Source organism: Pistacia vera, unplaced genomic scaffold (assembly GCF_008641045.1).
Source record: "Pistacia vera cultivar Batoury unplaced genomic scaffold, PisVer_v2 Contig584, whole genome shotgun sequence".
Classification (NCBI taxonomy): domain Eukaryota; kingdom Viridiplantae; phylum Streptophyta; class Magnoliopsida; order Sapindales; family Anacardiaceae; genus Pistacia; species Pistacia vera.
The window spans coordinates 146,503-163,786 of record NW_022196428.1 but is presented as its reverse complement, the minus strand read 5'-3'; the positions used below and the strand labels follow the sequence as shown (position 1 = coordinate 163,786).

Here is a 17,284-nt window from a genome sequence, read left to right as displayed (position 1 = left end):
TCTTGATATTCTTGTGTGTGTGTGTGTTTTCTTGACTTTTGTGTGCAATTGTTAGAGTTTGATTCTGGATTTTCCATAACAAAAACAATTATATATTATATATATATATATTATATATATAATATATATATTATATATTACAGAAAAAAAAGGACAACAAAATGAGAAACACAAAACATATGAAAACAATTCTTTCAATCAAACTGAGGAATTTATCTTTTTTTTTTTTTTTTTTCTTTTTTAATTAATAGCGTTTTATGACGGCTCACATGACTTCCTGATCTCCCCTTGATTGCCAGTAAGAACTTGTACTGCTCCCAACTTAATCATGGCCTCACCAAATTTAGAATTAAATCATATCCACCGCTATGCATCCACAGTAGCTTTGGTTAATGAATCCAAAGCTAGATCCTGATCTATTTGGAGAATCCCTCTATGAAATTGAATTTGCTTGTAGTAAGATTGTCACAAATGGAGCACTTCTTAAATTCTGGTCAAGAGTACGACACTAAAATCGCCTGAATTTTGAGGACAGCAGCGTCTCAACGTATGAAGTAATGATAAATCCATGGAAGGGTCAGGTTTCCTAGTGTTTTGTAATTGTAGAGACGATCCTGGAAGAGAAAACAATGTGCTACCCCAATAGTATGACCACTTGTGTGCATGAAATTATATATAACAAATATTAATTACTTGGACATTATCCAATTAAGTAATTTATGTTTGAATATATACGTGAACAGTTAATATATAATGACCTATAACCAAGAAGACACCATGTCTGTAACGTCGAGTCCTTCTCAGCAAATACCGCAATCGACTGAGAAACTGCAATATAGCAGGTGGGAGTCTCACGTTTTTGGCAAGAGATTCAAAACCATCCCTCTTCCTATTTCCACATTGTATCGCTCCCTCCACTCTGCATGAACAAAAGCGTATCAGTTTCGAATTACTAGAACATTTTGTAAGTCCTGGTTTAGATAATCTTTAATTGAAATAGTTGCATACAATAAACCTGTTCTATAGTTAATGGTAGGATCAAACATTTTATATTATGAGGAGGTTATAATTTAATAAAAGTGTAGTTACAAAAATTAATGATTTGATTTCTTATTTTATAATTCACGTTTTATTATTATGTATTAGGATTTCAATTCATTGTTTTAGTAGTTATTGCCATAATTAGACAAGATAAATGAAATATCTTGAAGATAATAGTACGGAAATACAAAAAGTTCTAGCTAAAAGTTCTAAAATGCTTCAAAAGCAAGAAATATTTTGACTTCAACAAGAAATATTCATGCTAGAGAGTTATTACGTACCCGCAAATTAAAAGATGTGGTAACAACTCTAAAGTATAAATCATATCTCAAACAACTTTAAATAAATATTTTATTTCATCTTAAACCTTTTGCAACATTGTATATATATTATTGTAATATACAGATAATAATACTATGTGACAACAATTTTTTTAATACGAGAATTAGAAATTATACTATTATAATATGGTTTAAATAGAGTATGCGAAACCAAAATAACAGTAAATATATAAACACAACAGTAAAGAAAAAAGTAATACTCATGATTTATCCTGGTTCACCCAATTAACAAGCTATGTCCAGCAGAGTCAATATATTACTATTATCTCACCTTTCTCGTTTACAATGAATGAATTTGACATATTGTTTGCTATAACTCATTACAAGAAAAAGTGTTTTTATATACTAGGTTTAAAAGATTAAACACTTATATAAGGATTCATATTCCTAATGCGTCTCGTATCCTTAATACTGAAGTAGTCAATAACTCTACCAGAGTTTATTCTTATTTTAATTATCCAAAGTTAGGATTGAAATTTTTTATGACATAAAGGTTTCTTATATAGAACATTATTATAGAAAGGTTTATTGAATATACAAAGGCAGGACTAGATATAACTTGAAGGGAGAGCCGCCCTCCTGAACTTTATTAAAATTTCCGCAGTTATAATTATAAGGTTAGATAAACATTTTGGTTATTTTGTTTCATTATTCGATTAACTCTTTGACCCTCTACATTAGAAAAAGATTAAACATATATAAGATAATACTAGATACATTAAATAGAAGTATCATCAATCTAAAATATTAATGGTTAACATTTCAATTTGGAGTGGTGTCTTTATCCCTTATTCTTCATCTTATAAAAGCCCTTTCTAAACATACCCGAGTTATATTTAAATAGTAACACAACAATTTACCTACCCTGTGCAATTATAATTTTTATATATATCGTAGAGGGAAATATTAAAAATAATAATAACAACTGAAAGAAAAACGTTGAGGTTATAAGGATGTTTTTTATTTTCTTACCAAGTAAACAACTCTCTGTTGCCATGGCAATGATATCCGCACAGGAGACGACTCCAGGGCAAATTGTCTCCATGCATATTTAGCTGCGTCAATGACCTTGTAACCCCTCACGCTCAAATTTGGAGGTGCAGTTTTCTCACTTGAGTCCCCATCCAGAAAAATCGAAGCATCACTTCCCTTTTTAACCAGAATTAAAATGAACTGATGCATCACACTTAAATGAAATGCTAATGCAGGAAAGAAGAGAACGTACATTGACAAGCAGTCATGAAACTGCATCCGAATAAGGGCGGGTGCAATAGTTGGGTCACTGAAGAACTTCGCCGTCACCGCAGCTCTAACAATAGACTCAACATCTGTAAACCGACATTTTCCTCTATAAAATCCGACCTCAAGTGCTCCATGGCAGCGCTCTTGAAGTTACCAAAAGGGAGAACGACATCCCCGGTTTGGCGAAATGACACTTTTCCACCCGTCAAGTTTCAAAATGACACTTTCCCATCCTCCGTCAGGTTCTGTTACTGTTTTCCGTTTTAAAGGAGGATAATATACTCAATCTACATCAAGCCACAAAAATCAAAACCACGTCCAGTAAAGGTGACTTTGAAATTAAAAAAAAAAAAAGAACACAAAGTTGTGTGCCTTTTCTCCCTGTTCTATCATAACTATCTCTCTCTCTCTCTCTCTCTCTCTCTCTCTCTCTCTCTCTGTGCTCTCTAAAACTGAAACTACTGCGACCTAGGTTCTGTGTAACTCTCTACTCTCTAAAACTGAAGTGTTTTCTCCTCATAACCCTTTCTTCTGCTCATCGTACCTGGTAAGGATACACATATTGGCTTCTTTTTCTTTTTCTTTTGTTTTTGTTTTAGGTAATCTTCTTCTTTTATTTTTGTTTTAGGTTAAAATAAAATTGTTGTGTGTTTTTGGTTTTGTTCTTGTGTTATTTTACAAGATAACAATGTTGTGTTATTTTAATTTTATTAAATTGAAATATTTAAGTTTGTAATACCATTGATTGAAAATTGTGATCATCTTCACTTGTCTTTCGTTTGAAGACTAATATATTACCTTCAAAGTTGTTCAAAGAGCTTTAATTTGCTTGTCTTTCAAGACTTTAAATATATTTACTTAATGACTTATCTAGAACCGATGATTAATTGTCTAGAAAACATATAGGATATTGGGATAATTTGGTGCGACCTGTTTTGAGTGTTTGAGAAAGAGCTAAAAAGAGCGGAGTTGGTTTCTTGATGAAGAAAAGGGTGACGGGACGTGAAGATTTTTGAGAAGTAGGGAAAGTGGGCTATAGGTTATAGACGGTAGGAAATAGTACAGTTTGATGAGATTTGACTTGAAATGTATTAATTATTTTTGTTTTCTCTTTGTCTCATTTGTGCAAAATTGGAGGTAATTTACCATGTATGATTATGTCCGGTTTTCTTTAATAACATATTGAAGAAACCTGGTTCAGTAGAGATATACCAACGAAACATTAATATTTATGTACCACAAATTTTGCCTTGTTTGATGGTTTTTTTTTATATTCTTTATTGAATTGATGGTTATTTTGATGGAATCAGTCGTAAATTTTATCTTGTTTGATGGTTATTTTGATGGGATAGGTTGCAAATTTTACCTTATTTGGTAGTTACTTTGATATTCTCCATTTGAATTGATAGTTATTTTAATGGGATTAGTTACAAATTTTGCCTTGTTTGACAATTACTTTGATGTTCTATGTTTAATGGACAAAATATTAAAGAATGGTATATTTTTTTTGCGTACTTATTATTCTAGCGATGATTTTAAGTATAGAGCTGATGTTAGAAAGATAGAGACATCATGAAGGCAAGAAGATTGAAGTATTCTAAGAATTTATAATTTTGGTAGCAAAAATTATTTCCAGGACAACTTTTGGAAGCAATTAGTTAGAAGAGGAAAATATATTTAACATGTTGACAAGCTTGAGTGTAATCATCGCCAAAAATCATTATAAAATTAAATCTCCTGATCTATAAGGTAAAGCTTCCTTTCGATAATTTTTGTAATTTGTTGTTACTTGGTTTTACACTTTTGCTTCTTTATTAATTCCACAGTACTATTTTTTTTTTATCTTTGCACTAAGTTTGTAAAACATGTTTTCTTTGTATTAAAATCTCTATCCTTATTGGGTTCAATTGAAAAAATTTTCTTATATATACATGCATTACAATTTTACAATTTGTATTCTTATATTTCTGATATTAGTAATGCTAATACATAATTTTATTTGGGTTTAAATTTACAAATTTTAAATATAAATGCAAGTTTAGGGTTGCAGCAATTATAAGGACGAATTAAATTGGTAATTCTACAGGTTTTAAATATGTCATGGCTCTGGTCGGAAAAGACCAGATCTACAGCCACATTTGGCCATCGACGGCCAAAAAAAGCCAGATCTACCCGTCGTTAGTGGTCAACGACGGCCAACTCTTGGCTGCCATTGACCGTCAACGACGACCATTTTTTTCACCGTCGCTGACAGCCAGATCGGCGCATTAACAACGATTTTCGGCCTGTAGTATGCAGTTGTGACAGATTTCGACCACCACCGACGGTGGTTGCCAGAATCTGGCAACTATGAATGGGTGGTGGTGTTTTTGTTAATTTATAAAAATTTTGGTTGGAGGTGTTTTTGTCAATTAACAAACTTAGGGGGGTTTAAAGTTTCTTAATTTAAGATATGATTTTGAAAATAGGAAACAAAGTGTATTTGTATTTGGAATATGGATAGAATAGTGATAAATAGGGAAACAAACGGACTTATTTCATTTTGCTATCTTTTCAGTGTTAATTATGGGTATATCAATTATTTTTTTCACAGATAAAGGTGCAATAGGAAATTGAAAGATTTTGTTGAAATTGTTCAATTGGAAATTCCCAAAAAACTAGTCATAGGGTCTTCCCTCAATTGGAGCAATAGGACCATTATGCTCATTATTAAACTTGTCGAAGAGATGAAACAGAATCAAAATTTATATTTTTTTATCAAAGGTTGGATCGATCATCAAAAGAAGAATTGGACAAAAAATAAAACTTCCTTCTCAGAGAAGCAAACAAAAGACTATCATAATTCATAAAAATTCTTGTAGAATCGAGAATGAAGTTTTCATTCATGTCATTATATTAGTAAGGGCAATTTAATCTTCTAACTTGCTAAATCAATATTCCTTGACTTAAACAATCTCTATTTATGAGGTTTTTGATGATTTGTAACTTGCAATCTTTAGTTAGAGTCTTTTTATGTTACTTTAATTAAAACCCTTTATTAATTAAAACAAGAGAGAGATTATGGCCACAGAGGAGCCGACCAGTTTGGTGAATCAAACTCCAATATGAAGAAATAAAAATGTATACTTTCAGTGTTTCATTTATTTAGATTGATGGATTAATTAATTCCCTTCATATTGTTTATAGAACTAGTTGGAGACTAAACTATCCTCGAATATTTATAGCTTCATTTACAAATTTCATTTTATTTCCCCACTTCATCCATTCTCTTCCGTCTCACAAACTAACTAAAAAGTAACGCTTTTCTATTTTTGAACAGAAAAAGCACAAGAAAGATATCAACTCAAAAATACAACAGAATTAAGGTGAAGAGATACAATTGGAAGAGAACTCTTAAAACGTACTTTTACATTTCATTTCTTAAAACACTGAGGATTTGTTTTTTCTCACTTAACACTTGCTAGATTTAAGAGAAATTCCCTTGTACAACCATACCACTAATCTAAATGTAGGAAATAATTATTAACATGCGGAAGCATAAAATTGTAAATACCTCACATCTAGCATTGTATAACAAGATCAATGCAATGCTTCATAATGTCCTTTTCCTTTCTCACTGTGAAAATCTAATACAAGATTGACTACATTTTACACTAATTGCACCAACATTCTGAAACCCAGCCCAGCTAGTTTGATCGGTCAGACCAACACCCGGGGCCTTCTCCGGGTAAGGTTACCCCTACCCACTGTTTTAAAATCCCTAACATGACTGCTGACCACTTCTGGCCATTTTCCAATGCCTCCTTCCCCTTCCCCCCCTCCCACTCACCCCACCCTCACTTGATCGCTGCCTAACCCTTGGTGTTAATAATGTGAGAACCATGAAGAGGTGGCATAAAATGTTGATTGGAAGCATGTAAACAAGACATGCATGTAAAGATATGGATTAATAGGATTAAAAAAAACGCAAATAAAGCATAAAAACATTATACCTTCTCCTAGTGTTTAGGTTTGATGAAGCCAAGATTCAAAAGTATGAATCCTCCACACTTTAACACCACCTTGAGAGAATGAGAGAGTGGCCGAACCTAAGAGAGAGAGAGAGAGCTTGTTTTTCTTTTGAGTGAACAAAATGAACCCTTAACCTAAAATGCAACCATTTGCATTTATATATATTTTGTAATTAGTTGTTTTTTACTTGCATGCTCCAATAAAATCTTATTCTAAAAGGAGCCCAAGCATTTATTAATTTGCCCTTTGAATAATCAATATTATTAAAGGGCCCATGTAAACTAAACTAGTTTACATTAACAACCCATAAGTTTATCCTTTTGCCCTTTAACTATTAAAAGGTTATTTTAGTTCATCTCATTTATCTTAACGCTTTAAGATATAATAATTAAATACAATTAATTATTGCTTGACCATTTTAACATTTAAAATGTTACAAATAATTTTCTATGTAACTATTACCATAGAAATCCTATCATTACCCTCGGAAGGTGCTAGCCCTCTTCGGATAATCATTTCTTTCTCTTATCCTTCTCTAACTTCTCAAGGCTATTGGTGTGACCATGTAGGTCCACTGTGGATTAGCCGTGAGCCGGTTCTAGATGAATCTGGGAACCTGTCTGGAGGCCCAACGACTATGGTAAACATCTAGCAATGTGCCATAGTCCCCAAACCACGACAAAGAAATACTTCATCGAACACTTTTCAGATCATATGTACCATGCAGGTAAAGTCCCTCCATTGATATATCCTGATCGAGTACGGATTCATGGAACGTCAAAATCCTAAAATCGATCTTCTACCGAATCGTCGATCAATATGTCCGGAACTTGTCATCACGAACTTGCTTTCGTATGACTAATAATAGACTTTGGCCAGAGATTCTGATTTCCGACATTTATCGACGTTCGTCCAGGAACTTGAATCCGAATGGAGTCAACAGTACTCTTGATCTTATATCGGAGTCAATGGATCCCTTCTTGACCATCGTTTGCTTCCGCATATGAACAACGCATGACCAAATAGGCTTTATCATATGAAACATGACTAGTCTCGTACTTATACACCATATGAACCATACGCATCCGTATTAGATCCGACCACAATGTCTCAGGTCAAAGGACTACGTCGTGCACTGATATAACCAAACGATAAATCATTGACTACATGCTTTTTCAAGTGATTTGTCGTTATTCAGTCACGTTTGAAAAACAGTTCACCAACCACTAATCCATACTAATGCCCTAGTGACATGACTATCATCATCATCCGTACTTATATCAACTCATGATATCTTTCGGAAGCATCCAATATGCCTACTATGAAATATAGTTGCCCAAATTATATTGCTTCCGTAGGGAACCTTTTGATAATTTCATTTACCGATTAAATGAATATCTGGACAATTCATATACATACTTTATTTTAAATGCATGATTGAATAAAGGAAGCAATTTATATATATGAATTGAAGAAATCTTTCTTCTATTATTTATGATATATATTGATACAAGACAAAATGCTCTGAAACCGACAACACGAGTGATTTCTATGGCATACACTAACAAATAACGGTAGGAATCTAGGTGGGGCAAAACATTGAGCACTTCGTGTGCGTTGATAAAGGAGAAGCAAATTGTTGTTACCAGCAAGGGAAACAACCTAGAAAACAAACCCAAATAAGCACCAAACAATGAAAGACCAAATCAATTTAAAAAGTTATCAAGTTAAAACCAATTCAGCTGGAAAAACCAACCCAATCGTGGCGGTATACGTGAGTCACAGCTGGTGAATGGAGGCCTACCAAGTGCTAGGGTTAGAGAGGTTTTATAGAGTAGAGGTCGGTGGTTCAGATGGTGGTGTCAGATTGAATTTTGGTAGCTAAAATTTGGCCTAGAAAAGGGAAACCCTAATTGTCCGATCATATCACAAGGGTGTGTTTGCTGGATTTCAAGCCTGTAGGGACTGATGTGTATTTATTAGGGGCATGTTTGCTAGATTTCAAACTTGTTGGATCACTTGTGAATTTGTCGATCATATTGTTCAGGCCAGTCAACCTAGGACCTAGCCCCTTGGCTAAATGACACCCCAGGTCAAGTATCAGAACACTGCATGGCACCAGCTTCTCTCAAGAATCACACAACAGATAAAACCTATAGAGAATAATATCTTGAGTGTGAGTTTATGTCGATTGATTTATCGCTCAGTTTAATTGGTACACAAGATTATATTTAACAATGTCGAAGTTAATTAACTTATGTATTTACTATTAAACAGTTACTAAATAACCTTCTATAAGTTTTTTTTTTTATATAACTTCCTTTTATGAGACAACTGGGTTGTGCACTTATGGGTGCAAGCCTTTTGGGGCAACCCAAAATCCAACATCTCCCACTCACACATAGTGTACAATACTATAAATTTTTTTCCTCAAATCTATTCATGTAAATGAGACCATTCAAACAAGTGAATCGGTCATGTGACTGCCGAGAACACTTGCATGTGGGAGCTTTATACTAAAACCTCAAAATAGAGTCAACATAGAGACATCAACCCTCAAAGAAATAATAGTGTCTTAAAATGTCTTAGATATATCTAATCACATCAGTTCAAGTATCCTCCAATCCCTTTGAAAGCGATACTTAACTCATGGGTTTAGCAATGTATGCACACTTATATTGCATACTACGTAATGCAACTTAAGTGCAAATATAAAGCCAAAGATATACTTAATGGTGTCACATTATGCCACCCTATCTATTATAAAAGGAACAATATTTTGGACTCCCTGACTAGGTGAACGCCACCACAAGATAACTGTAATGCTTTCAAACTTGAGTCTATTCCTGTGAGAGCTAGGGTTTGTGAGAATCAGTTGATAGTAAAGAAGAAGAAGCAAAAATGAATTTGGCTATCTGATTTGTGTATTAAACTAACTAACTGAAATCAATACAAGAATAAGTTTTATAACTAATTTTACAGACATGAAACAACACCACTTTGAAGCTGAATACTCAGCTTCTTACTTGCTCAAAACGAGTATGCTTTGGACTATCGTATATCCTCAAAAAATCACCATTGAACTTTGATCTTAACAGCCCCTGTCAAGCTAAACTGTGTTAACAGTTTTGCTTGTCAAGAATAAGGTGACAAACGAATACAACAATAGAATACAATTACAAAAAAATGAGATTGTAAACAAGTCTCTGTCCAACACAACATTCATCATCTAGTAAGACTACCCCTGTCAAATGCAGCATTCATCAATCTAAAAAAAAAACAATCCCTGTCAAATGCAGCATTCGTCAGCTAGAAACAACCCTGCTTTTGTCAATCATTCGATGCAGTAACACTGTATAGTATTTTCCCTGCTCTTGCAGACCATTTATGCAGTAATGCAGTAGTGAACTCAGTAAGCTAGTAAGCTGCAATTCTGTAAAATCAGTGTCGCTAAACAACACAATTCTGTAAAATTAGTGTAGCTAAACAACACAATCTTCAGAGAGTTGTACTTAGTCATATACCAAGGAACTTTCTTAACTAGTCAGCCTTTATGGTATCATGTGTGATAACATTCAATTTCTATTTTAGAGTAAGAAACTGAGTGATTAACAGCGCTTTAGTCAATATGTTAGCGATTTGTAATTTGAATGGAACATATTGGACTGCAAGTTTCTTAGCAAGGACCTACTTCCAGATATAATGTGTATTAATCTCAATATGTTTGGTCCTGGCATGGAAGACAAGATTAGCAATCAAGGCCCTTGCACTAATGTTATCACACCAAATCACTGGAGGCTTGTTAATTTTCAAGTTCAATTCACCAAATAAACTTTGTAGCCAAGCCACCTCAGTGGCAGTTTGCGCCAAGGCTCTATACTCGACTTTGGTAAAGGATAAAGCAATCACTTTCTATTTCTTTGAACACCATTGAATCAGGTTTGGTCCTAAGTATATGTAACACCCGTTTGTGGACCTGCGATCTGCAATATTATTGCCCCAATCAGCATCTGAATAGCACTCAACATCCAAGGCAACTGCTAATTTAAAGCTCAGACCTTGTGTAATAGTTCCTTTAAGATATTGCAAGATGCGTTTACATGCTTGCCACTGCAGATCAATGGGATTCTAAAGAAATTGGCTGAGTTTATTGACTGAAAAACTAATATCAGGTTTGGTTAGGACAAGATATTGTAAAGCTCCTATGGTGCTCCTATATAGACTTGGATTTGTAAAGGGTGGAATGTCTTCAAGGAACAACTTGGTACCAAACACCATTGGTGTGGAGCAAGGATTAGCTTCCAGCATGTTGGTTTTGCGTAGCAAATATGTGGCATACTTAGTTTGCTTAAGATGTATGCACCTGAGAAAATAGTGAACTGACCCAAGTGTTTTTAAAGCAAATTTGTCATTGAGTTCTTGCACTAGCGAATGAATGAAAGTAGAATCAGAACCAATGAGGAGAATGTCATCCACATAAATCAAAACGTAGGTGATTTGATGTTGCTCTTTATGGATAAACAGACTGGAGTCTGAGATGGAATTATGGAAGCCTTTACTGACCAAAGCTTCCTTCAACTTTTCAAACTAGGGGTGATGAGCCTATTTAAGTCCATATAATGCCTTATTCAACTTGCAAACATGAGAGGCTTTATACTGATCAATGAATCCAGAGGGTTGTTCCATGTAAACAGTTTCATAGAGGTCACCATTTAGGAAAGCATTGTTGACATCTACTTGTTGGATATCCCAAGCGTAGCCAAGGTAAGTATAATTCTTATTGTAGAAGGTTTTACAACCTAACTAAATGTCTCCAAGTAATCTAGTCCAGTAGTTTGCTGAAATCCCTTCACAACTAACCTTGCTTTGTACTCCTGAAGAGTTCCATTAGCATTAAATTTGGTTTGAAATACCCACTTATTACCTACAATGTGCATTTTTGAAGTGTGAGGGACAAGAGTCCATGTATTATTATCTATCAAAGCATTGTACTCAGTTTGCATAGCTTTTTTCCATTTTGGACTGCTAAGTTCTTTAGTAACTATTGCTGGTTCTAGAACAACAGTAAAGGCAGTAGGACATATGGCTTTGTTTCTTGCTTTTGCTTTGGTCAACATAGGATGTACATTAAGGTTTATTGTTGCCAAGTTTTATGCATTAGTAGGAGACTTTGATGGGAAAAGATCAACTACAAGTGGACATGTTGAGATAGATTGATTGGAGGGAATAGTTTGGGGTGAATGAATAAAAGTTGAGGTAGCAGGTGATGTTGCTGTAGGTGTAGAGTGGATAGATGGAGGTAGTGTAGTAATGTTTTGAGTAAAAGGTGATACAAGAGTAGGTAAACGTGATGTAGGCAAGGTAGGTGAGGTAGGAGATGCAGGTTAAGTGTACGAAATCATGTAAGTAATAAAGTGTAAGAATACGAATGTCGAATCCAAGGGAATTACTATTATCAATTACCAATTTAAATTATCCTATTACTATTTGATTAATCCAAATTGTATCAAGGAAAACCTAAATAAAAAAAAAAATTGAAATTAAAAGAGAATTGAAAAGAAAACAATTAAAATAAATCTTTAGGTTTAAAGCAAAATTACTAGACCTAGGGCATAGATTTCATACCAACTCTTATTCATATATATTGATCACTTATGCAAATTTTATTAAGCTCTTCCCAAAGGTCAAACTCCCTAAATTTCCAATAAATTTCTCTCGAACAATTATCGAATTAACTTCTAATTACTAACCTGAATTATCTCTAATCAAATTTAAATAATTGGAGATCATTACGCTTTATGGAGTTTACCAGAACCTCACAAGTCTCGGTAACCTATCTCTAGTGTTCACTCAACCTATGGTATTCCTACCCTAAACCAACTAAGTATCATCTGTCAATCTCACTTAATCCATTAATTCATCCAATTCTTGGGCCCTTAAGAATCAAAAGCATTAGGCATAATAATAAAACTTAGGAAGAAATCTTAATAAAAATCAACATAAATAAATCAACACATAATCAAGAGATTGGGCTACATCTTAGCCCTAGAAAATAAAGTTAGCTTATAATAAACATGAAAGAAATAATCATCTTTATTAAAATAATCAACATGAGTTTGTAACAAAGAAACAAGAAGAACTTCCCTATGTTGTGAATCAAAGCTCCAGAAATTCTGACACTTTTCTTCTCTATAGGCATTCCTTCTCTTATTCTCCCCAAAGAATCCCCAAAATAATGCTAAAAGACTTCTATTTATATCCCACAAGGGTTAGGGTTTTATTTTCCTTAATTCTATTTAGTTTAGGATTCTTAACCCTATCTTCCTAATAAAAAACGAAAGAAAAATTCCAAACTGTTGTGACTGTGCCCCAGCACTATGCTACAGTGTGGTCAATTTTGGACAAAGTGTGTTGTAGCATAGTGCTGCGGCACAGTGATAAGTTCTTCTTCTTTAGTTCAAATCTTGCCTCATTCCTCAACACTCCAGAGATGGTGATTTTTGAGCATGATAACAAGAATCTAGAGAAGTGGTAAACATATTAAATGTAGCCCTTTGAATCAGATTTCTAATAATCAAAGAATTGTCTTAATTCAAGGTCTACAGCTCGAGTTATTATCAAAACACTGAGGCATGCTCAACCTATAGCGTAATCCAGAATCTCCTCTTTATTTCAAAGCTCCATAACTTCTCCAATTCAACTCCGATTCTTGATCCGTTTGTTTCTACTCATCACTCACTCCGTTGCCAATATGATTCTTCATCTAAGCACAACATTTAGCACTAATAACCTAAAAAACACTCAAACACACCTGTGATCCCATAAAAGACAATTATGAAAATACTAAGCAACTTTACTAAATAAAGCCTAATTTCTCACAAATAATCCCCATAAACCACTAAGTAAATGTGTATTTTCAAGCTCTTATCATAGGTTGAACATTTGTAGAAGAGGAAAACTCTTTTGAAGAAAGTTGCTTGGCTGCTGGTGAAATGGAGTCAGTATCAAAGCTCTTTATTGCAAGAGAGATAGGAGGCCATACAGATACAAAAGGAAGGTGAGCAGAGGGGACAGTAGTGGACTGATCTATGGGACAATTATGTGTCTGTGCTAAAGTTAAGGATGATAATAGTGGAGAGGGAACAAAACCAGTGGAAAATGGGAAATCAAGTTCATTAAACTTAACACTAGGAGTAACTATGATTTTTCCATCAGAGGTAAGACATTTATAATATTTGTGAACTAAACTATACCCTACAAAGACACATTTAGAGGAGTGGAAACTAAATTTGTGTTTGTTGAACATTCGAACAAAAGGGAAATAGGCACAGCCAAATATTTTGAGTATGGAATAGACAAGAACTTTGTTGAACAACAATTGATAAGGAGAGATGTTACTTGTAACGGAAGATGGCATACGATTAATGAGAAATGCAACAGTTTCAAAGGCAAGCCACCAAAAGTGTAATGGCATGGATGCACGAGCTAACAAAGTTAGATCGGTTTCAACAATGTGCCTATGTTTTTGTTCACTACGACCATTTTGTTGATGCACATGGGAGCGTGAATATCGATACTGAATTCCTTTAACAATTAGATATGACACAAGACCCTTGTATTCACCTCCTTGATCTGATTGGAGGCATTTCAATTTACAATTAAATTGTCTTTCAGCCAAATGATGAAATGGAATAAAGACAAACTTGACCTCAGCTTTTGTTCGGAGTGGAAATAACTAGGTGAACCTAATGAAATCATCCAAGAAATGCACATAATATCGAAAGCCTTCAGTAGAGACTAGAGAGGCAGGGCCCCATATGTCATTATGCACAAGCTCAAGAGGAATAGTAGCTCCTCAGTTAGACATGGGAAATGAATTATGATGCATTTCGCCTAAGTGACAGGCATCACAAAAAGGTACAGGTAAGGATGGTTTAGTGACAAGTGATTCATGTTTGATCATACTGTTTAAATTTTATCCAATGTTGCTAAATGGGGGTGGCCTAAACGCATATGCCAAGTCATAGCATCAATTCTACGTGTATTTAAAACATTGACATATGCATTCTTGTTAACATAATTGATTGTAAGACATGACCATCAATAGTTTTAGTAGCATAAATAAAAGTGTCTTTTATTATCATGCACACAAGCAGTGGTACAAGACACATCAAACTTACATACAATGTGTCTTTTATTATCATGCAAACAACCAATGGTATAAGACGCATCAAATTCACATACAGTAGTGTTTTGCAATCTGTGATTATTGATATTACAACTCGAAGAACTAAAAAAAATGTCATCAGCAAGAGAAACATTATATGAGCAATTCGAAGATAATGTTTTTAAGTGTGAGAAAGAAGGAGAGTTGGATGGAAGAATCAGTTGGTAGAGGCCTGCTTTAAGCTCTCCTTACAGTAGGGGTGCTCTGGTGACTTTGTCCGTAACAACACAGCAATCTGCATTAAACTCAACAACAACATGGTTATCCTTGGTAAATTTAGATATACTAAGTAAATTTTGGTTATTCTAGGCACACAAAGAACATGTTTTAAATGCAAGCATTTAGTTTGTAAGGTACTAGGTAAGGAAGTAAAGCTAGTATGTGTTTGTGTAGAAACTCACCACTTCCTACTTGGAGTTGATCAAATCCATCATAATCTTTGCTGATGCTTAACTAAGACAAATCAGAGGTAACATGGTCTATTGCGTCAGAGTCCATGTACCATATAGGGTCTTATGGAGTGGATGTTGAAGCTGTGCAAACTGACAAGCCAATATTCTGGTTTGCCGTATTAGTTTGAGCATCAAAAAAGGCCAAATTCGAAGCAAATAAAGCTGAGCTAGAAGGCTGACCAAAGTTGTGAACTGAATTCATATTTTGACCAGCATAAGGAGCCTGGACGGATGACTGAGGTGCCATGTTCAGGTTGTTGGAAACACCAGAATTATGATATGGTTGTGACATCAGAATATTTCCAAAACGTTGTTGTACTGGAGGTGGAACATTTGAAGAACTGACAACATGCATGTAGTTTTGACTTTGATGACTGGGAACATTAAACCCACCAGGACTATTATACGAGTTGCTAGGATATACTCTGCCACTGTCAGGTTGACCAGACCCATTATACATATTTGAGGAACTGATGATTCCAAGTGGTTACATACTGACATTATTATAAGAACCTTGATATCCAAGACTTTGTACAATGCTACTATAGGATTGCATATTACCATTATTGTAAAAGCCTTGTGCTCCAGAACTTGGCATATTACCACAATAGGCTGAGTTGTACCTATGATAACACTGGACAACAATATGTCCAGTTTATTGCACACTTGGCAGACAGGTTTACCTTTGCCATTATTTCTTCCATGACCTTTGCCAAAACTATTGAACTGGGCAAGTTTGTAAGAGCCAAAATTACCATAATTGGGTCCAAAGAAATTGTTAAACTCTAAGAAACCTTGCTAACCCATTTCAGCACCAAAACTAGAATGTCCTATTTGTTCAGCATCAACAGGATAGACATCTTGCAAATTATAATTTCCCATTGTGTTTTATGATGGACTAAAGTTGTGATGTGTATTAATATGATTAGCAGATATGTACTGATTATTATTATGTGTAGAAGTAGAGTTAACATTGACTATAGCTGCAGTATGAGTAGAGTTGCTGTGAAACTCAACAGAATTAAATTATTCCAGCCTTATTTCATACTTCTGTAAAAGATATTGTGCTTCCTGCAACGACAACGAATCAGTTCTAGATTCTAACCACGATGTAAGATTGACTACCACCGCGTCGTACTTAGGTCCTGGCCCATCTAAAACAAACTGAAGTAAATCCTCTTTAGAGACAATTTGGCCACTGGCTGATAAACTGTCAACTATCCCTTTCATTTTCCTAATATAACCACTGATACTAAGATTATCTTTACTTGTGTTTTGAAGCAATTTTTTTAGGTGAAGTGCACGAGCTTCAGAATCAGTTATGAATTCTTTTTCCAGTGCAAACCAGTTATTAGCAGCATATTGACACTTAGAAACAACTCTAAACATATTTTTGGAGATATAAGTCAACAGCCAATTTACAAGAAATTTATCATTTCGTTTCGATAAGGTATAGGCTGGATTAAATTTTTCTCTTGTAACCAATTCATCAGCTTGATTATTAGCAACATTTTTAGCATTATCACATTTTTCCAGTATCAAAGGAGTAGGACAAGGTACTAAACCTGTTAAGTGATCCTCTAACTCATGAGCTCCTACAACAAACAACACTTGAGATCGCTAGAATCTGTCGTTGTCTCTAATGAGTTTCGGATTGATAACTTGGAGGCTGGAGGAAATTGTTGAAGGAGCAAAATTGACTGAACTATTGATTGAATTGTTCAGCATTCTGTCTATGTTGCTTGCTAATTGCGAGCTTTCATTGTTGTCTGCCATTGACGTTAATCAAGGTTGCTTTGATACCATGTGAGAGCTGTTGGAGTTGTCGACTACTTCAGCGCCCCCGAGCCCGTAGGCGGTTTTGGGCTTTTCCATGTATAACCTCTGTAGGATTTCTTTTAAGTTATTAATTCCTTTTTGGGTTGGGCTTAGGAATAGGAATCCTTGTAAAACTAGGTTTAATCTCTTAA

General features: G+C 34.5%; 1 pseudogene; it reads right to left on the bottom strand.

Moving 5' to 3' along the window:
• Positions 1 to 255: 255 nt before the first annotated feature.
• LOC116109607 lies at positions 256 to 11,752 on the bottom strand (annotated as a pseudogene).
• Positions 11,753 to 17,284: the final 5,532 nt, after the last annotated feature.